We start from the raw sequence: 22988 nt of genomic DNA, 5'->3' as shown, positions 1-22988 counted from the left end.
TGAGCAGGGTGACAATATACAACCTTGAGGTATACCTTTACCCATTTGGAACCAGTCTGTTGTTCCATGTCCAGTTCTAACTATTGCTTCTTGACCTGCAAACCTCCAGATTTCTCAGGAGGCAGGTCAGGTGGTCTGGTATTCCCATCTCTTTAAGAATTTTCCACAGTTTGTGGTGATGCACACAGTCAAAGACTTTGGCATAGTCAATAAAGCAGAAGTAGATATTTTTCTGGAACTCTCTTGCTTTTTTGATGATCCAGCGGATGTCGGCAATTTGACCTCTGGTTCCTCTGCCTTTTCTAAATCCAGCTTGAACATCTGGAAGTTCTCAGTTCACGTACTGTTGAAGCTTGGCTTGGAGAAGAAAAGAATATCACTCAAGAATATAAAAATAAAAATGCTCTAAAATATATTAGCAAACTGAATTTTGCAATATATACAAAGAATAATGCATTAAAACAAGTAAGGTTTATTTTAGGAATGCAATATTAGTTTAATAACTTAAAATCATTAATATAATTCACCATATTAATCCAGTAAAGTAGGAAAACCTTATGATTATCTTAACAGATGCACATAATCTATTTGACAAAATTAAACACACATCCACAATAAAAGTTCTAAGCAAACTAGAAAAAGAAGGAAATTTTCTCAACCTGATGAAGAGAATTTATGAGAGTCCTACAACTGACATTGTTGTTCTTAATGATGAAGGATTGAATGCTTTCTGCTTAAGAGCAGTAACAAGGCAAGCATTTCTGCTCCCCTTACTTCTATTCAGTGACTTACTGGAAGTCCTAGTCAATGAAGTAGACAAGAAAAGGAAACAAAAGCATGCAGTTTGGAAAGAAATTAGATCATCTATATTTTTAAGATAATCGTATCATGTATATGTAAAATCCCAAAGAATCTGCAAAACTGCTACTAATAAATGAATTTATTAAGTTCACAAGCATTGAGGTCAACATGAAAAGATCAATTGCATTTCTATATACCAGCAAGAAATAACTAGAAAATGAAATTTAGGGGGAAAATCTATGTATGTATGCTAAGTTGCTTCAGATATATACAACCCTTTGCAACTCCATAGGCTGTAGCCCGCCAGCCTCCTCTGTCCATGGGATTCTCCAGGCAAGAATACTGGAGTGGGTTGCCATGCCCTTCTCCAGGGGATCTTCCTGATCCAGGGATGGAACCTGCATCTCTTAAGTCTCCTGCATTGGCAAGCAGGTTCTTTACCATTAGTGCCACCTGGGAAGCCCCATCAAACATCAGACATCAAAACATCAAAAATAAAATAAAATACAACACTTAGGAATGCATTTAATCAAACTTGCATAGTATCTTTATATTGAAAACTATAAAACATTACCAAGAAACATTAAATAAGACCTAAATAAATGGGTAAATATATCATGTTGTGAACTGGAAGATTCAGTCTCATTAAGATGCCATTTCTCCTCAAATTAACCTATCTACTCAATTCAATCTCAATCAAAATCCCAGTAGACATTATGTAGAAAATCACAAACTGGTCCTAAAATTTATTTGGGAATACAAAGGACCTAAAAATACCAAAATACTTTGAGAAAAAACAGAATACTTTCACTATCTGACCTCATACTTGCGATAAACCTAAGTAGGTATCACATTGGCATAGGCACAGGCATATAGACGAATGGAAAAAAATAGAGAGTCCAGAAATAGACCCATGATAGCAGGACAATAAGAAGACAAAGAGGAGGCAAGAATATACAGTGGAGTAAAGACAATCTCTTTAACAAGTGGTGCTGGGAAAACTGGTCAACCACTTGTAAAAGAATGAAACTAGATCACTTTCTAACACCACACATAAAAATAAACTCAAAATGGATTAAAGATCTAAACATAAGACCAGAAACTATAAAACTCCTAGAGGAGAACATAGGCAAAACACTCTCTGACATAAATCACAGCAGGGTCCTCTATGATCCACATCCCAGAGTAATGGAAATAAAAGCAAAAATAAACAAATGGGATCTAATTAAAATTAAAAGCTTCTGCACAACAAAGGAAACTATCAGTAAGGTGAAAAGACAGCCTTCTGAATGGGAGAAAACAATAGCAAATGAAGCAACTGACAAACAACTAATCTCAAAAATATATAAGCAACTTATGAAGCTCAACTCCAGAAAAATAAACGACCCAATCAAAAAATGGGCCAAAGAACTAAATAGACATTTCTCCAAAGAAGACATACGGATGGCTAACGAACACATGAAAAGATGCTCAACATCACTCATTATCAGAGAAATGCAAATCAAAACCACAATGAGGTACCACTTCACACCAGTCAGAATGGCTGCGATCCAAATGTCTGCAAGCAATAAATGCTGGAGAGGGTGTGGAGAAAAGGGAACCCTCCTACACTGTTGGTGGGAATGCAAACTAGTACAGCCACTATGGAGAACAGTGTGGAGATTCCTTAAAAAATTGCAAATAGAACTGCCTTATGACCCAGCAATCCCACTGCTGGGCATACACACTGAGGAAACCAGAATTGAAAGAGACACATGTACCCCAATGTTCATCGCAAAACTGTTTATAATAGCCAGGACATGGAAACAACCTAGATGTCCATCCGCAGATGAATGGATAAGAAAGCTGTGGTACATATACACAATGGGGTATCACTCAGCCATTAAAAAGAATACATTTGAATCAGTTCTAATGAGATGGATGAAACTGGAGCCGATTATACAGAGTGAAGTAAGCCAGAAAGCAAAATACCAACACAGTATACTGACACATATATATGGAATTTAGAAAGATGGTAATTTATTTAACTTATTTAACTTATATGCAGAGTCCATCATGACCCTGTATGTGAGACAGCAAAAGAGACACAGATGTATAGAACGGACTTTTGGACTCTGAGGGACAGGGAGAGGGTGGGATGATTTGGGAGAATGGCATCGAAACATGTATACGATCATGTAGAAACGAAGCGCCAGTCTTTGTTCGATACAGGATACAGGATGCTTGGGGCTGGTGCACGGGGATGATCCAGAGAGATGATACGGGGTGGGAGGTGGGAGGGGGATTCAGGATTGGGAGCTCGTATACACCCGTGGCAGATCCATGTCAATGTGTGGCAAAACCAATACTGTATTGAAAAGTAAAATAAAGTAAAAATAAAATTTAAAAAAAAAGACAAAGAATCCAGTTTTTAAATGGACCAAAAAAATTGGGCATTTTATGAAAGAATATATACTAATGGCCAATGAGTATATGAAAAAATATTCAGCCATCATTAGTTATCAGAGAAATAAAAAATTAAAACAACAATGAGATATCCCTATCCACATATTATAACAGCCAAAATGAAAAGAAATGACAATATTGAGGACTGGTGAGAAGTTAAATCAACTCTAAATCTTATGTGTTGTTGGTGGAAATGCAAAATGGTACAGCCACTTTGGAAGACAATTCGTCTTTATTTTATTTTAATCAAATTTAATATACTATATGACCTAGTAATACCAGTCCTAGGTATTCACCCAAGAGAAATTAAAGAATATGTGCACATAAAGTGCTGTATTCAATAAGTCAGCAAATTTGGAAAATTCAACAGTGGCCAAAGGATGGGAAAAGGTCAGTTTTCACTGCAGTCCCAAAGAAGGGCAATGCCAAAGAATGTTCAAACTACTGTACAATTGCACTCATTTCACATGCTAGCTAGGTTATACTCAAAATCCTTCAGCCAGGCTTTGGCAGTACATGAACTGAGAACTTCCTGATGTACAAGCTGGGTTTTAAAGAGGCAGAGGAATCAGAGATCAAATTGTCAACATTTGTTAGATCATGGAGAAAGCAAGGGAATTCCAGAAAAATATCTACTTCTGCTCCATTGACTAGGCTAAAGCCTTTGTGTGGATCATGACAAAGGGTGGAAATTTTTTAAAGAGATGGGAATACCAGACCACCTGACCTGCCTCCTGAGAAATCTGGAGGTTTGCAGGTCAAGAAGCAATAGTTAGAACTGGACATGGAACAACAGACTGGTTCCAAATGGGTAAAGGTATACCTCAAGGTTGTATATTGTCACCCTGCTTATTTAACTTATATGCAGAGTCCATCATGAAAAATGCTGGGCTGGATGAAACATAAGCTGGAATCAAGATTGCCAGGAGAAATATCAATAACCTCAGATATGCAGATGGGTATATGGCAGAAATCGAAGAAGAACTAAAGAGCCTGTTGATGAAAGTGAACGAAGAGAGTGAAAAAGTTGGCTTAACACTCAACATTCAGAAAACTAAGATCATGGCATCCAGTCCCATCACTTCATGGCAAATAGATGGGGAAACAGTGGAAGCAGTGACAGACTTTATTTTGGGGGGCTCTAAAATCACTGGAGATGGTGACTGCAGCCATGAAATTAAAAGATGCTTACTCCTTGGAAGAGAAGTTGTGACTAACCTAGACAGCATATTAAGAAGCAGAGACATTACTTGGCCAACAAAGGTCCGTCTAGCCAAGGCTATGGTTTTTCCAGCAGTCATATATGGATGTGAGAGTTGGACTATAAAGAAACACTGAAGAATTGATGCTTTTGAAGTGTGGTGTTGCAGAAGAGTCTTGAGAGTCCCTTGGACTGCAAGGAGATCCAACCAGTCCATCCTAAAAGCAATCAGCCCTGAATATTGATTGGAAGGACTGATGCTGAAGCTGAAATTCCATACTTTGGTCCCCTGATGCAAAGAACTGACTCATTGGAAAAGACCCTGATGCTGGGAAAGATTGAAGGCAGGAGGAGAAGGGGACGACAGAGGATGAGATTGTTGGATAGCATCACGGACGCAATGGACATGAGTTTGAGTAAACTCTGGGAGTTGGTGATGGACAGGGAGGCCTGTCGTGCTGCATTCCATCATGTGGCAAAGATTTGGACATAACTGAGCAACTGAAATGAACTGAACTGAACTGAAATTGAAAATATCCCAAAAGTCCATCAACTGTTAAATGAAATTCTATTTAGCAATAAAAACTACTAATATATCCATATGGATAAATCTTAAAAACATTATTCAAAGGATTTCCCTGGTGGTTAAGAATCCACCTGCCAATGCAGGGGACACAGGTTTGATCCCTGACTTGGGAAGATTCCACATGTTGCGCAGCAACTAAGCCCATGCACCACAACTAGAGCCCTTGAGCCGCAACTACTGAGCCTGCAAGCCACAGCTACTAAAGCCTGCACACTTTAGAGCCCAGGCTTCACAACGAAAGAAGCCACTACAGTGAGAAGCCCTCACAATGCAACTAGTGCGTAGCTCCCATTGCCGCAACTAGAAAAAGCTCACGTGTAGCAACAAAGACCATGCTGTCAAATAAATAACTAATTAACTTTAAAAACGCTACTCAAGGAGAAATAAGCCCAACACCAAAGACCATACTATGAGATTCCATTTTATGTAGTCTCAAAAAGGCAAAAGCTATAATGACAGCAAACCACTGATTGTCTGAGGCCAGGGATAGGAGTCAGGAATTGACTACAAAGAATCAATTGGTGGGGGGGTGGTGGTGATGATAAAAAGGTTCTATGTCTTGATTGTGGTGGCAATTACATGGATATACATTTGCCAAAACTCCTCAAACCATACTCTTAAAATGAATTAGTCTTTATTGTATCCAAATTAAACCTCAATAAAGCTACTTTTATATATATACATACATACATACACACACACACACACACACACACACACATATATATATATATATATATATAGTATAGCAAAGATGAACCCTGTTTAATAATAAATAGTAGTTATGGCTTACTGAATGTATGTTCCATGACAGCTGGACCATAGCATTCTCTTTCCATATGAAAAAATAAGTCAACTAAGCTGAAGAGGTATTCAGTGACTTCCGCAGGGCCACACAGCTAGCAAGTGACTGAGCCAGTGTTCAAATGCAGATTGGATTATCTGACTCTTAAAAACCCTCCTCCACTAGCCAGACCACTCTGTGTCCTGACCTGGAGAAGCCAAAGGTGGTAACAGGGTAGTCGCTGGGTAGCTGCAGGCTTGCAGGTCTGTCCCCAAGGGTCTATGCTGAAACCATCAGAAACTGAAGGGTCTTTATCTTCCAGGCCAGCTCATGGAGCCCCACAGTTGTAGTGATTGAGATCCCACAGTCTGCATGCTTAATCCCTCATTAATTTACTGTCTAAATTCTGCAGCCCAGGTATCATCTGTTGTAGCAAGGCTGACAAAGAGAGAATTATAATGCCAGTGTGGTGAAATATCCCTGAATCCTTGCAGGAAGATAGGCTGATTACAACTTTGACAAAGGAGCCAGAATGAGAGCTTTAGCACCAAACACAGAAAGAGCATCTTCCCTAACAGCAGAGGCAATGCAGCTGCCCTTCTCCCTCTGTACTCAGTCTTTCATCTATGGCAGAAACAATTCATGTTCTGGAATCGAAGTCCAGGAATGGAAAATACTCTTAAGACCACTTACAGCACATTCACTGTGTGGTTGACAGCTCATGCCCATTGCATTATTTATTCATCACAACCAATCCGTGAAGTTTACAGATGAACTGAGGCTCAGAAAGGGTGAGTTTCATCAGGTAACCAGGGTCCTCCACAAGGCCAAGAGCTTTGGGGAAATGGTCTCCAGTCCCAGTTCTGCAGTCTCCTGAGTCACTTCACAAGAGCAGCAGCCAAGATCTTCTAAGACCAGTCGATCTGACAGCCCTCACTCTCCTAGTCAAGCCTCACCCATGGAAGACTAACTTCCCCTCTCGCAATCACACAAGCATGGGTGCCAGGCTGCCTCGCCACTCCTCGGGCCAGGGTGGCAATGATGAAGCTTGGGGACCAGAGCCACTGCAGGCAGGCAGGAGGGAGGTCACTGGCACGCTGTGTCCAGGCTAATGCAGAGTTGATCCAGTGGCCGAGGGTCATGGAGATGGGCGAGGTGGAGAGTCATCTGGAATTCAGTAAGCTGTTAGGTATGACTTCTCGGAAGGTGTCTACAAAAACACTCAGACCCTCTTCCTCCTACTTCCTTCCTGGAATGGAGATGCAATGGCTGCTGAAGCTCCTTGTATCTTGCACCCTGAATCAAGTTTGAGAGGAAAGCTGCATACCAAACATGGAAGAGCACGGAGTCAAGAGGAGCCCAGGTCCCTGACAGTGCACAGAGCCGCTGTGCACGTGCCAACGTCCATCCTTCTCTAATGACAGAGAAAATAATCTGATCTGCTCAAGTCACTATAGTCAGGCCTGTGTGACCGGCAGCCAAATGCAATTTCTAAATGCATTTAGAATCACTGCCCAAAAGCATCTTGTTATTTGTTTTCTTTTTCTATGGAGGAATAGAACAATACAGGCCCTTCTTGCAAAGGGGGAACTAGGAAATCAGAAGAGAGTCAACTTTAATTATCAGTCTCTCTCACAGGGAAACTATGAAGCATATCACTTGGGCTTAGAGAGCTTTTGTTTATTCTGGATGCTGTGCTAGAAAATGCCTTGCTCTGTGCTGATAAGGAAGCTGAATTTATGGCCTAGTGAACTAAACAATTAAAAGGAAACTATTTGCGAACTAATCAGATTGAAGCAAAGGTCTCAAGGAAAATATATTTGGCTGTTCTCTCTTTTCCTTCGCAGGTCACAGATTTCTTTCCTGCTATCCAATATAAAGAGATAAGGGCCCTCTTATAAAATTATTTTACTACAAAGCGTATCTTTACCCAATTAAAATGTATAGTTTCTGTGTTTGTGAAGGTTAAGGTTTGTGAAACATGTTTTGGTTAATACTAGGAATCATGAAACATGGCAAATATGAGTTTAAGGATAGCGTATGAATTTAACTTAATTGTTTCACTTATAGCTAGCTTACAATGAACTTACCAATTTTCTTTCCCATTTCCTGCCTTAAATTGAGTCACTTGTTTTATACTCACTACACAAATTCTAGTTGAACTTTCGATGTTTTGAGGTGGCTGTTACTACATACTGAATGACTGCTGCAGTTGTTTTAACAAGCTTGGATGAAATAAAAATAAACCCGACAGGGGCCTCCCTGGTGGTTTAATGGTAAAGAATCTGCCTGCCAGCGCAGGGAACATAGGTTCGATCCTGATCTGGGAATAGCCCATATGACACAGAGCAACTAAGCCCATGCGCCACAACTAGTGAGGCTGTGCTTTACAGCCCAGAAGCCACAATTACTGAGCCCATGCACCCTAGAGCCTACGCTCTGCAACAAGAGAAGCCGCCTCAGTGAAAAGCCTGTGCACTGCATCTACAGAGTAGCCCCCGCTCGCAACTAGAGAGTAGCCCCTTCTCGCAACTAGAGAGTAGCCCCCGCTCGCAACTAGAGAGTAGCCCCTGCTCGCAACTAGAGAGTAGCCCCCGCTCGCAACTAGAGAGTAGCCCCTGCTCGCAACTAGAGAGTAGCCCTGCTCGCAACTAGAGAGTAGCCCCCGCTCGCAACTAGAGAAAAGCCCATGCAGCAAAAAAGACCCAGCACAGCCAAAAATAAAATAAAAACTGCAACCGACAGAGTCAACACCAAGTCAATGTGATATTTGATTCTTCATCTACATTAGGTTCTCCCCACTTAAAGAGCTCTAGTATTTATACAGAAAATTACCCTCAGCCCCTGCCACTCACCATGCCCTTAGTGGATGTGTAATCAACTATTATGTGCTTCCTTTAACCACTTCACAAGTCTATGAAATATAGCATTCAGAGTGGTCTCCACCAATCAGTCGGCATTCCTAAATGACACCTACTGGGACTTCCCTGGAAGTCCAGTGGTTAAGACTGCGCTTCCATTGCAGGGGGCACAGGTTAGTCGGGGAACTAAGATCTACCTGCTGCTCTGTGAGGCCAAAAAAACAAAAGAGAGTGACACCTATTTGCTATCCCTGGCATGTGTGTGTTTGTGTTTTCAAGTCTTTAAACTATAAATTTAAAGGAGGGCGGTGAGAGTACATCTCCGTGTCACCTTAAAAATTATTGCTTTACCTGTTAAAAGAACTTAGAAACAGTTTATATAGAAATATATTCACTATATTCAACCACCAGGGATTTCTCCTGAGCTCTGCAGCCCATCTCATAACCGATTACTATCTATAGACTCTAGGATATAGTCAAAAACTACCATAATTATATGCAATTTCTAACATATTTGTTCACAAAGTTATTCAATGTATAATGTGCTTGAGCATATGATAGCCATGTCCGAGGATCTTACCTTATTAACCTGAGAAACTCAGACTTGAAGTTTAGGAAACAATTATAATTTTAGATGGAATATCCAAGAAGTTAAGAGGCTGATAATTTTGTCAGAGCAAAGAGTTGCCCTTTAAATATGGGGACAGATTACATTTGGGGACTAACCTTCTGGGATTGTGCCTATAGAATGCAAAAGGTAAGTAAATGGGCAGTGTTTTAAGGTCACCAATCTCAGAGGCCCCTTAACATTCTGAAGATCTGAGATCTGCCCCCAGTGCTTCATGGAGTATGTGTGGTTGTTTAAGCGTATGATGTTTGTCAGGGGAGGGGTGGTGGACTCAGCAATGTGTTCTGGGGTGTAGTCATACAGGTGGAATATACAAACATACAGACATTTAGCCTGGACTGGATACGAGACGAGGGTGGTAGTCTCTTGGAATTAATTAGCCCCCTTCATATGTCAGTAGACACATCCCAAGGTGTAATCACAGCACCAAGCCAGAGGACCAAATGCAGGCTCTTGCCATTCAGGGTACTGAAAGTGCTTTTCCAAGATATTAATACAGTACAAGCTTCAAAAGGAAATATAAATCAATCTTATTTGCAAAGCAGAAACAGAGACACAGAAGAAGAGAACAAACCTATGGATACCAAGGGAGTAAGGGGAGGAGTGCTGAACTGGGAGATTGGAATTGACATATACACTATTGATGCTGCTGCTGCTGCTAAGTCACTTCAGTCGTGTCCGACTGTGCGACCCCATAGACAGCAGCCCACCAGGTTCCGCTGGCCCTGGGATTACTACATATAAAATAGATAACTAGTGAGAACCTATTGTATAGCGCAGGGAACTCTACTCAATGCTCTGTGGTGACCTGAATGGGAAGGAAATCCAAAAAGGAGGGGAGCTATGTATGGGCGCACGGCTGCTCCATCGTTTCAGTCGGGTCGGACCCTTTGCGACCCCATGGACTGCAGCCCACCAGGCTGCTCTGTCCATGGGATTCTCCAAGCGAGAATACTGGAGTGGGTTGCCATGCCCTCCTCCTGGGGATCTTCCTGACCCAGGGTCAAACCCGAGCTCCCTGCGTTTCCTGCATTGCAGGCAGCTTCTTCACGGTTGAGCCACCAGGGAAGCCCGACAGTTGATTCCCTTTGATGTACAGCAGAAACTAACACAATGTTGTAAAGCAACTATACTCTAACAAAAATTAACTTTTAAAAAGAAATATAAATTGAATAAAAATCTCAAGTGGCCTATTCCAGTTTTAATTTCATGTAAGCTACCATTAGCCGGAAAGAATTGCTTTTCTCCTATGTGATAGTCTTTGATAGCAGATACTAAGAAGGTGATTTCCATAGTGCCCAGGAAAACTGTGGTTAGAGAAAGAGCTTCTCAGGATATGGTATTATCTTGAGAATATACACACATATATAAATATATGTATAATATGTATAAACACTTGCAAGTGTGCGTGTACTTCCCTGGCGGCTCCGTGGCAAAGAAGCCGCCTGCCGAGGCAGGAGATGCAGGAGACACAGGTTCAGTCCCTGGGTTGGGAAGATCCCCTGGAGGGGAGGGCGTGGCTACCCACCCCCGTATTCTTGCCTGGAAATCCCATGGACAGAGGAGCCTGGCGGGCTACCGTCCATGGGGTGACAAAAGAGTCCGACATGACTGAGCAGCTAAACAACAACAAAATATAACGCCAACACACACATATGCACATATTGTAAACAGTTATACACTATGTATACATATTTTATGTATTTGGTTACATATGAATAGTTGAGCTTTTTAGAAATGTCTGAACATAGCTTTATAGCTTTTCGGACTTTTTCAACACTGGAAGGAGACACTTAGCCCACCTGGCCCTTCCCAGGAGAGAATGAAAACCTTTTCCCTAAATGAGAACTGCAAGTGGTCCAGACCCAGACCTGCAGCTGTGGACCATCCGGTCTTCACACGCTGTGCTGTTCCTCCCTCTCCCCCACCAAGCCCTGCAGGAAGAGTTGTTGGCCCACCCTGCCCTGCCACCTGCATGGGCTCCACTCCCATGGCCCTCAGGACACTTTTAAGGGCAAAGGGGACCCTGAACACCCAACAGGGTGACCGGAAGTAGACCACCACCTTCATCTTTAAGGGGGACAGGGACAAGAGTGTCCCACCCCCACTCGACCATTTCCCCCTACAACCAGAAAGATAGAAAGCTTAACTCACATCTATAATATCGGGCAACATGCCATATATTATTATGAAAGCACAAGAGAAAAGCCAGCATAGCAAGGTCCTCACTTTTAGGCCTGAAGCCAATCACGTTCTAAAAAAGGAACCTTCCTCCCCCGACCGCCTGTCATTTTTCAGTGCTCGTCTCAACATTAGACCTGACTGCTGGGAAGCGACGTGTTTATATGCCAGGCTAATTGGCATCTGGCATTGCCTCACTCCTCTGGCCATGGAATGAATCAGCTAATTATTTCTGACCTGTAAGGTGCTCATGAGGGAGGCCAAGGGTGCAGCCGCACTCACCGCTCACCCCAGCCTGACTGGATGAGAGAGCGAAGGCCCTCCTCCACCTTGGGGGACTGCAAAGATGCCGATAAATGACACTGGAGTGGACACCTCTCCCCGCAGGGGAAGTCGGGGTAAACATCCATGACGACCTTGGATCCACTCAGCACCCCTCGGAAGGAAATGTCACAGCAATGTTTATAAATTCTCTTCCCTTCACAGGCACCGCCTTCGGGCACTAATAATTTGTGCATCCTTCTCGTTGCAGGCACACACTTAAACACACCGAAAGTGGGAATTAGAATGAGAGACAGCGCCCCTCCCACCCCACTCCCCTTCATCCAGAATCCTGGCTTCATGTCCTTTTTGCTGTTCCTCATAAGAAATTATTCATGAAGAGTGACTATCAAGACTCTCCTCCTGTTGGGGTGGTTCTAGTACTTTTTACTTTGACAAATAAGGTAGTTAACAATGCAATGGGGAGCTTAGCAGTTCACTCACTCACTTCACTGATTCATCACAACATCTAGCATTCACGTAGCTCACGGTGCTCCGAAATCTTTTTTAAGCTCTCAGTTGTTAGTTGTCAAAGGTCACCTTGTTTTACAAATGAGCAAATGCCGTCACAGACAGGAAGTGAGTAATTTAAAGGGCTAGAGTGAGTCAGAAACAGAATTGGGAATGGGCTTTAAAATTCCTGGGCCACCTTCTGTGTGAACTTGGAAGAAGGGGAGTCGAGGTGGTACCTGGATGGGGGAATTGTGTGCATGTGGCTCTTTAGTATTCTTATTCTCAGGACAATGAATCCCCAGGAAAATCACGGGGCTTGCCTTTCATATTTCCATGGAAATCATTCATTCATTTATTCAGCCAACACGAGCAGGGCACCTACCCTACCCCAAGGACTGTATTAGGAGCTAAGGATGAAGAAGCACAGTCTAACGGAAGAGGCGGACATGAGCTTCACAATGACACGGCACAGGGAGCTCTGTACCTGTAGTCTGCTCACAATTGTGCGGACATAGACTGGGGAAGACCCCGGTGTCGTCAAGGGTGAGAGGAAGTGGCCAGTGAAGAATCCCCAAGGGAGAGATGGTGGCGTTTGTCACAAAAGGTAGAGGAATGAGGGAAAGGTGAGCCAGGCAAAGGGAACAACCCAGGTGAAGGCAAAGGGTGAGTGCGAGCTTGGGGCCCTGGGGCATATTGTACAGGGAGGGCCCAGCTGGGCTCTGAAGACACAGTCTCCTGGCATGTGGGTGACCAAGGAGAGGGAGCTGATGGAGACAGGCAGTAAGAAGCCAGGGGAAGAAAGTCATCATACAGGGAGCTAAGGAAGATGGAGAAGTGAGGAAGGGACAAGAATGCGGGCTCCTCTCTGAGGAACTCTGACTGCAAAAGAGATAGAGATCTTCCTGAGTCTCTAACACACATAGCTGGCTTCCATCCAGACCCCTGAACAAACTGAAAATGGAAGAGCATCAACATCCTTCATCAATTCCCATTAGTGAAGTAGAATTTAATTTTTTAAAAATATAATCAATGGGGCTTCCCTGGTGGCTCAGTGGTGGGGAATCCTGCTGCCAATGCAGGGGACGAGGGCTTGATCCCTGGTCCAGGAGGATCCCACATGCTGCAGAGCAACAAAGCCCATCCGCCACAACTGCAGAGCCGCGTACCGCAGCCACTGAGCCCGAGCCCTGGATCCTGTGCCCCACAGCAGGAGAGGCCAGTGCAGTGGGAACCCCATGCACCACAACTACTAGCAGAGAGGAGCCCCAGTCCACTGCAGCTGGAGAGAGGCCCGTGCAGCAACAGAGAGCCAGCAGCCAAAAATAAATAAGTAAAATTATAAAATATACATAGATATATAATCCATGGAGTCAATTACTAGTTTCTAGTTTCCAAGAAACTCTGTTTTAGAGGATAACCTTGACTCTCACTTACCTATTGAAAAAGCATGGATTTTGCTCTGCTTTGACATCTCTAGGAAGCAAGCCAAGTACCTCCCTCTGCTCAGCGGGCAAAGCAAGCCGGATGTATGATGCGCCCTGAAGAAGGGAGAACTAGATCTGCATGCCCTGTTCTCACCAGAGTGCACTTCACAGACCCTAGATGTCTTGGGGAGAAAAAAAAAGTTTAAGTAAAATAAGTGACGATGCCAGTGACGAAGTTTCGGCGTAAGCTAGGCGAACTCTCCATAGCCCTCTTGACTGGCACATACCGCAAAGTTCTCCCAGTGGGAGAGGCAGGGTGACCAGCTCAAGACCAGCACAGTTCATGATAACTGCTGTCCAGCAGCCCAGTTGTATGAGGCGTCTCAAGTACTCAGAGCAGGGGCAAATGGGCAAAAAGCTTTCTACTCCAAAAAAGAGAGTCTGGAACTCTCTTTCTGGGATGTCTGGCTCTTGTTGGGCCCAGAGTCTCCAACATTTACCCTCCACTTCTTTTTCATCTATTTATTTAAATAGATATAAAATCAGCCTATGGATTTCTTTAAAATTACCTGGGAAAATATGTGCAAATTGCAAAAAGAAAAAAAATTCCCATAATCCTACCACTTAAAAAACAGCTGTATAAAATAAGAAGTGAAAATCTCCCTAGGTATCAAACCCCACAGAGAAAATTTCTGAAATAATTTGTTGTTTGAAAGTGAAAGTGAAGTCGCTCAGTCGTGTCCGACTCTTTGCAACCCCATGGACTGTAGCCTATCAGGCTCCTCCGTCCATGGGATTTTTCAGGCAAGAGTGCTGGAGTGGATTGCCATTTCCTTCTCCCAATTTTTTCTTAGTAGATATATATCTTTTCTAACAACTAGTTTTTCATACTACAAACTGAATTCCAACTACTTTCTGAATTTAATGTATGTGGATATCTTTCCAGAAAATGCTTTAGAGCTCCCTCTTTTATGCTTCCCTGGTGGCTCAGCTGGTAAAGAATCTGCCTGCAATGTAGGAGACCTGGGTTTGATCCCTGGGTTGGGAAGATCTCCTGGAGAAGGGAACAGCTAACCACTCCAGTATTCTGACCTGGAAAATCCCATTGACTATACAGTCCACGGGGTCGTAAAGAGTTGGACATGACTGAGCAACTTTCACTTTCATTTCCCTCTTTTTGGATGGCTACATAATAGTTCATAGTAAGAATGTCATAATATATTCAATCTTGTCGGGTCAATAAGTACTAGGGATGTGATGTACAACATGATAAATATAACTAACAGTGCTGTAAGTTACATATGAAAGCTACTAAAAGAGTAAATCTTAAGTGTTCTCACCACAAGAAAAAAAATGTTTTTTCTATTTCTTTAAATTTGTACCCATATGAGATGATAGATATTCGCTAAACTTACTGTGATAATCACTCCATGATATATGTAAATTAAATCATTATGCTGTATACCCTAAACTTACACAATGCCGTATGTCAATTATATCTCAATAAACCTGGAAGAAAAAATGGAAAAAATAATGCATCAACCATTAAGTTAATGAGGCCTACCCGTCCTCATTTGTGTCAATGTTTTGCTGTTACTCTCAAGGCTACAATGACCATCCTTGCAGAGGAGTCTCTGTCACACCAATAAAAGTGAAAGGGGAGGAACCCCAGCACCCAAATCCAAGGTCACCATCATCACCATCAGGTATGGATGGACATTCTGCTTCTTGAAACGCTTTCTCCAGTTCCTTCAGTGACAGCACATTTCCCCTTGTGTTCCTCAACCACTGCTTCTTTTTTTCTTTTCAATCATTCATTCATTCACAGATATCTGTTGTGTTTCCCATGGGGCCAGGCACTCTTCTGGGCATTGGCAACACAGCAGAGAATCAACAGAGTATCACGGAATTGACCATCATGGAGAAGAGGTCATCAGTGAGCACATAATACAATGTAGGTAGCAAAGAGGACTAGGAAGGAAACTAAAGCAGGCCATAGGGAAGGGAGGGGCTGCGCGCTTTTGGATAAGATGGTCAGGAAAGACCCCTATGAGGAGGTGGCATTTGAGCAAGAAGTGGACAAAACAGTGGATGGGCCCTGGGACCATCTAGGGAAGTGCACTGCCTGCAAGGGAAGAGCTGTGCAGAGGCCCTGAGGGGAGTCTGCCTGCACCCCAAAACAAGAAGGCTGGAGTGGAGGGTGGGGCGACCAGAGCATCCTGTCAGCTGGGACTCTAGACTGTAGGAGTGAGGAGCCCTGCTGTTGATTTATTCTAGGGCACAGAAAGGGGTGGCAGGGATCCGCAGGTCCCACTGCGGGTTGGGATGTGAGGTGTAAGAGAAAGAGAGGGGTCCTTGGGTCCTTTGCCAACCCTGTCTCTTCTGCCCACCCTTGGGATGCATAAGGGGCCATGGGCCTCTCCTCTCACCTGCACATTTTCTAGAGGTGATTTCATCTTACCTGGGGTTTTACACACCACCTGTTTGCTGCATTAATACCCAAATGCCCTCTCGATAGCTCCATTCAGACACCTAACTCCACCTAAAATATAACATGCTCAAGCAGAACTCTTGATAGCCACCAGCCCTCATCATGCTCTGAAATCTCCCTGCTCCCCCATTTTAGTCTGGGTGGCCCTATGCCTATGAGTAATAGCACAGGGTACTCTGGTGCCAGCCACCTGGTCCTTGCTTCCCCATGTGCTGGTTATCTGACCATCTCTGTGACTCAGGTGTTGAGCGCAGGGATACCTGATGGGTTGTTGTGAAGCTTCAATGATTTAATGTTCACAAAGTACTCAGAACAGTGTCCAGCACTCAGTAAAGGCCAGTGCCAGTGTCTCCTATTATATTCGTGCCTCTGCTTCCATGCTCTGAAGTCATCCTGACACACAGCTCACTCAAAAATGAAAAGAAGATGGTCTAAGGTCTGGGAGGCAGTCATGTCTCAAGAGAACTGTACTAGATATTTAATAGTATTAACTTAGGTGAGCTGCTGCTGCTGCTGCCAAGTCGCTTCAGTCGTGTCCGACTCTGTGCGACCCCATGGACAGCAGCCCACCAAGCTTTGCCATCCCTGGGATTCTCCAGGCAAGAACACTGGAGCGCGTTGCCATTTCCTTCTCCAATGCGTGAAAGTAAAAAGCGAAAGTGAAGTCGCTCAGTCGTGTTGGATTCTTAGCGACCTCATGGACTGGAGCCTACCAGGCTCCTCTGTCCCTGAGATTTTCCAGGCTAGAGTACTGAAGTGGGGTGCCATTGCCTTCTCCAAACTTAGGTGAGCTACAGCGAGCAAAAGACTGTTATCTGGAACCAGATAAGGATTGTTTCTGGGGCTTCCCAGGTGGTGCTAGTGGTAAAGAACCTGCCTGCCAATGCAGGACATGCAAGAGACATGGGTTTGATTCCTGGATCAGGAAGATTTCCTGGAAAAGGGCATGGCAACCCACTCCAGTATTTTTGCCTGGAGAATCCGATGGATAGAGGAGCCTCGCGGGCTACAGTCCATAGGGTTTCAAAGAGCCGGACACGACTGAAGAGTTAGCACACACCCAAGGATGGTTTTCAAATCTTTCTTACAAGCTGGGTGTACTTGGAAAGTTATTCAATATTTCTGAGACTCAATATCCTCATGGTTATTGAGGATAGGAATAATATTACATACCCCTTGGGATACGATCAACTTCAAATAGAATAATGCATATAAAATGTCAGCTCAGTGCCAGTTGATAGCTATTCTTATTAAGATAAGGGATTTGGCTTTTTGAGCCTCAGTGTAGCCATGTGACATCGTACGAAAGAAGCAAGCGACAATAAAATTCCTCTCCTATAGACTCATCAGTCATTTGGGAAACAAAACTTGCAAAAGGCTTTTGTGAAGTCACATGCTTCCCGGGTGAAGGTGCTGCCCAGGACCATGGTGGGCTGGAAGGGTCCTCTGATTATAGGCACCATCTCTCAAAGGTCACCTTTGTCATCAACCCAGACCCCAGGGGCAGAGCCTTTTGTGAACTCATTTCCAACTGTCTACCTCCAGATCTCAAGAGCAGAACGAAACCATTAATGTTTAATATTTAAACCAAAGCCTTCTGTTACTAATCACTTTAAGCCCCGGTGATGATTATTAAAACATGGTGGATAGGGTCTTACTTTTAAAGCTTGATTTCTAATGACTGAGATAGAAATCAGAACTAAAAACTATCAAGTGCCCTTGTTTTTTGAGATTGTTTTTTCTGTGGGACAGAGCCTTGGTGAGATTTCCTAACTCCCCTGAAAAGCTAGGGCTGCCTTTCTCCCTTCCAGAGTTTTTCCTCTGCATACCCTAGGCTGAAGATTATTGCAGACAGGACATGCTAGGCTGACTTCCCAGGCTCTGGACTGTGGGGCCCCTCAAGGGAGGCTCAGGATAAGAGGCCAGAACTGCTACCAGCCCCCAGCCTTAACTCCTAATCCCACAGACAGTTTGTGGAAGTTGACCCCAGGTACAGCGTGCGAGCGTGTATGCCACGTTACTTCAGTCAAGTCCAACTCTTTGCAACACTTTAGACAGCAGCCCACCAGGCTCCTCTGTCCATGGGATTCTCCAGGGAAGAGAACTGGAGTGGGTTGCCATGCCTCCCTCCACAGGGAAACTTCCCAACCTAGGGACTGAACCTCTGTCTCTTACATCCCCTGCACTGGCAGGATATTGCATCCATTGCAGAAACTAGTGGCACTTCCATGGTGACCTCCCCAGTGGACTGGAGATTAATTGAGTTCAGGCTGTGGAAAACTTAAGCTACTACATGAAATGCTGAAATTGTTACGCTTCTGAGACTGTAATATTCTGCTTGTGGCCTTGGGACTCAAAGACCAGATGCTGCACCCAGTAATAACGTCACTCTCAGGCAACTTCAGTATTTCAGTATTGGGCCAATTTGAGGTTTTGATCTTGTACTCTCTTACTGAGATTCAGCTGAGGCTGACTACACCCAAGACTCCCTCTGGAGAAGTGGGAGATGAGAAGCATCATCCACACCCACACAGAGGGAGCTGGAGAAAAAAACCTTGCCAGGGCAGAGCGAGCGGGCAACTCGAGATGAACAGCCACTGCTGCCTTTGGTTAAAAGGTGAAGAGGGCAACTGTCTGAGTAATTTGAAGGGACTGTGAGGGGAAAAGGATCAGGTAGGCTAATCTAGAACCATACTAGACTACTTCTCTAATCCTTTGGCTACCTGATGAGAAGAGCCTACTCATTGGAAAAGACCCTGATGCTGGGAAAGATTGAAGGCAAAAGGAGAAGAGGGGAGCAAAGGATGAGATGGTTGGATAGCATCACTGACTCAATGGACATGAATCTGAGCAAACTCCAAGAGACGGCGAAGGACAGAGGAGCCTGGCGAGCTGCAGTCCTTGGGGTCACAAAGAGTCGGACACAATTTAGCAACTGAACAACAACAACAAAGAATGCTTCTCAAAAGGATAACTCAGCTTGGGACATGGTTAAGAGTGATCATCTCTAAATAAGTGATTTTTATTGTCTTGTTTTTCAGGTGTTTGTTCATTTATCTGAGCTGTCTTGGTTCAAGAAATTAAAATGATGTTTATATGATAAATGTGGTGTAAGTCACTATGCAAATCTGTGATGATTAGTTTTCAAACTGTCAAAAAGTGTTCTTGGTCTCAATCACACTTCAATAAAAATTTAAATTTTTAAATTTTAATTTAAAAAATTATTGTAGGTGTACCAGGAAATTTTCTATAGAAACCTAAAGCTACAGCAATTTATAAGGATGTGGTTGTTGACTACAATGGAAGGAAAGACTAAGCTGCCTATATTTCATGTAGGCCATGCTGATTCCAGCTCAAGAAGTTAAGAGAAGAGAAGGATGAGGAAGTAATGCAAAAACAAAAACTCAGGGTAAACTAGCAGCAAATGAAGACACAACTGTGATCTCTGTGGCATCTTATTTCCATGCTTCATTTTACATTCTCCCACTTTGCATGTAGACAAAGAAAACAGACACGCAGTGTGTGAAAAGGTAAACTGAAGCCAGTCTTTGAGTCCAACAACCTCTTCAGTGTTCTCATGGCTCCAACAGAAAGATAACAGTATCTCCTAAAAGAGGAACTATTTGGAAAGACTATGGAAATTAGTTTCAGAGCAACTTGAAAGAAAGGAATGTTGAAGACTGATGAAAAGGATAAAAATTGTACTATAAGAATTACTTCTAAAATTCAACTTTTTAAAAAAAATCAGCTAAAAATGGCTTTGAAGTTCAATTCCTTTAATAAAGATTTGCATGTTTCCCGATTATATGTAAGAAATTCATAAAACTCTAAGAGACTTGACTTAAAGAACCCACATGGCTCCCAGTTAAGGCACACACCCATAACTTGGTGAAAGCCTACCTAAATCACAGGGTTATAGAAAGGAAAACCTTCTTTAAAACTTTCAACCATAAAATTAAAGTTATCTGACAACAGAAAGCATTTCATATGTTTGAATACATACGTGTAACCTGGAAAGTGAATGTAACTGCTTGATAAACTCTTGTGTTTCCCCTCATATCTTTGACATGCTAATTGTTTCTGCTTATACACACACACACACACACACACACACACACACACACATATATATATATATTATCCCCTAAATACCAAATTTTCATAAAATTTCAGGCATCTATCATGTTTTCCTTCACTAATACGTGCCTTTGAGTCTATATTCTCAGAAACAACGGGGGACAATTTACCCTTTGCTGACACACAGAATTCCATAACTGAAGACAAGAACAAAGATTCCAAGGAAGACTTCATCTTCAAGTCTTAACTTTCTCCCCCTCCCCGCCCCGGCTATTCTGGGTCTTTGTAGCTGTGAGGGCTTTTCCCTAGTTGTGGGGAGCCAGGGCTACTCGCTAGTTGTCATGCAAGAGCTTCTCATTGAAATGGCTTCTCTTGTTGCAGAGCATGGATTCTAGGGCACACAGGCTGCTGCAGTTACAGTACACAGGCTCTGGAGCACAGACTCAACAACTGTGATACATGGGCTTAGTTGCTCTGCCGCATGTGGGATCTTCCCAGGTAGGGGAATGAACCCATATCTCCTGCATTGGCAGGTGGACTCTTTATCACTGAGCCACCAGAGAAGCCCTTCATCATTAATTCTGAATTTGTCCTCCTCCTACTTCCCAGTCCCACCCTCATCCCCACTCTTTTGACCCACTTCTGCAGTGATAGGTTGTTTTAATAAAGGTTCCCAATGAATCATGTCTCCCTGAGTCTATATCCCTTTGGTCTTCCCATTAAAACGTGGAATCTATTTTTCCATGCCTTGAATCTGGAGTGTTCTTGGGACCTGCTTGGACCAGTAGAAAGTGACATTGTACAAACTTCAGAGCCTAGTGAGACCACTGTCCTGTGAACAAGCCCCTTCTAATCTAGTGGAGGACAAGAGGTCATGTGAAAGAGAATAGAGGCAGCATAGAATTCCAGCATAGAGTCAGCATCAACTCCTGATGGTGATGAGGCCACCTGAGACTCTCCAGGCCCTATTTCAATTCTTACTGCAAGACAAGCAAGAGAACTGTCCAGATTTCCAACCCTAAGAATTTTGAGAGCTAATAAATCATTGCTGTCTTAAGCCACAAAGTTTGGGGTGGTAATTATATTTCATAACAGATCCTCCAAAATACCATGTCTCATGGGAACATTTCTCTAAAAGGAAGAGAAATCACTATTGTTTCCCCTCCTTCCAATGACCTACTCCTACCACTCTGCTTACACTGTCCTGCTCTTTGTATTCTGGAAACATGCCACTAGTATTCACTCTTGAGTAGGGCCTTTGCTCTGACTTGAGTCCTGAATTTTCCAAGGATCCTTTGACATTCATTCTCCTGCCTGCTAACAAATGTTTAAGGAAGGGAGGGAGGAATGTGGCCAGAAGTCAGAAGGAATGCACTCAAACATTTCACACATGCCCAGGATAAAGCCCTGGGTGGTAGGCATATATAAACACTTACTAATATTTAAAGATGACAGTAAGGGAGGAACCAGGAAGGTCGCCATAAAAGACATTGGGTGCTCATCTTATTTAGGACAAGCAAAGCACTATGTAATACTTTATATTACAGACCAAACCCTCTAAAAGACAGGCACAGCCAGAGGCAGAAAACCACCTGGTTCCCTGGTGGCTTGATTGGTAAAGAATGTGCCTGCAATGCAGGAGATCCAGGTTCTATTCCTGGGTGGGGAAGATCTCCTGGAGGAGGAAATGTCAACCCACTCCAGTATTCTTGCCTAGAAAATATAATGGACAGAGGAGCCTGGTGACCTGCAGTCCATGGGATCACAAAGAGTCGGACATGACTTAGCAACTAAACTACCACTTTAAGGCTACAGCAAGGAGTATATCAAACAGATTCTGCTACATTTTCAATAAATTCCCTTCACAAATGTGTAGTACATTAGTAATATTCCATGAGGGGTAAGACAAATCATAATAGCATCTTGATGTAGGAGGAAAGTACACTTATGGGGGAAAGGCCAGCTGTTTCTTTCCATAAAGAGTGATGTACAGGACTCCAGTCATTTTCAGAGTTTGAAAGTTGTGCTGCAGATCACCACTTGCAACTAGAAATCTCCCAAGTTTCTTACAGAAAATAGCAAAACAAAGTGAACTCAGGTTCTGGATTCTTCTGAGAAAAAACAAGTATCAGCACACAAGAGTCAAAGATGCACAACCCAAACAAACAAATCTTGCAGCAATACCTGCTGAGTCATTAAAAACTAGCAGGCAAGTAATTTTTGTTAAAAGGATGGCCTTTGTTCCTTATCAGTCTGCGAAACTTTGAGTGTGAAACCAAAGAGGCCACACAAACACCCAGAAGCAATACTCAGATCTAGCTATTGAACAGTTTCACAGATGAAACTGGCTTAGTCCAGTTGAAACCAACGCCTAGTTAGAAATTACCCAAGCTGGGAAGTTACTGTGGGTCTCATTTCCAGCAAGGCCCTGTCCAATGAGTGAGATTTGCTGTAATTATGCTACTGCTGCTGTTGGTGGTTTATTGTTTGCTTTGCTTTTCTTTTAGTTGTTCTTGCTGTTCAGAATTTTGTGCATGCTGCTGCCAGATGTTAAGCATTAGTTGGCTTCCCTGCATCCTATATTCTGGAAAATAATAAAATGAAGACTACCAGATCTATAAATAACAAAATAAAACCCACAAAGCCCAGTTTATTGACTTGCCAGGCAAAACGAAGCACACACAAGGTAAGACATTCACTGAATAGTGAGTTGAGAGGGGGAAAGTCAGGGATAA

This window comes from Capra hircus, chromosome 12, assembly GCF_001704415.2.
Source record: "Capra hircus breed San Clemente chromosome 12, ASM170441v1, whole genome shotgun sequence".
Lineage (NCBI taxonomy): Eukaryota > Metazoa > Chordata > Mammalia > Artiodactyla > Bovidae > Capra > Capra hircus.
Note: the sequence above shows the minus strand (reverse complement) of the source record.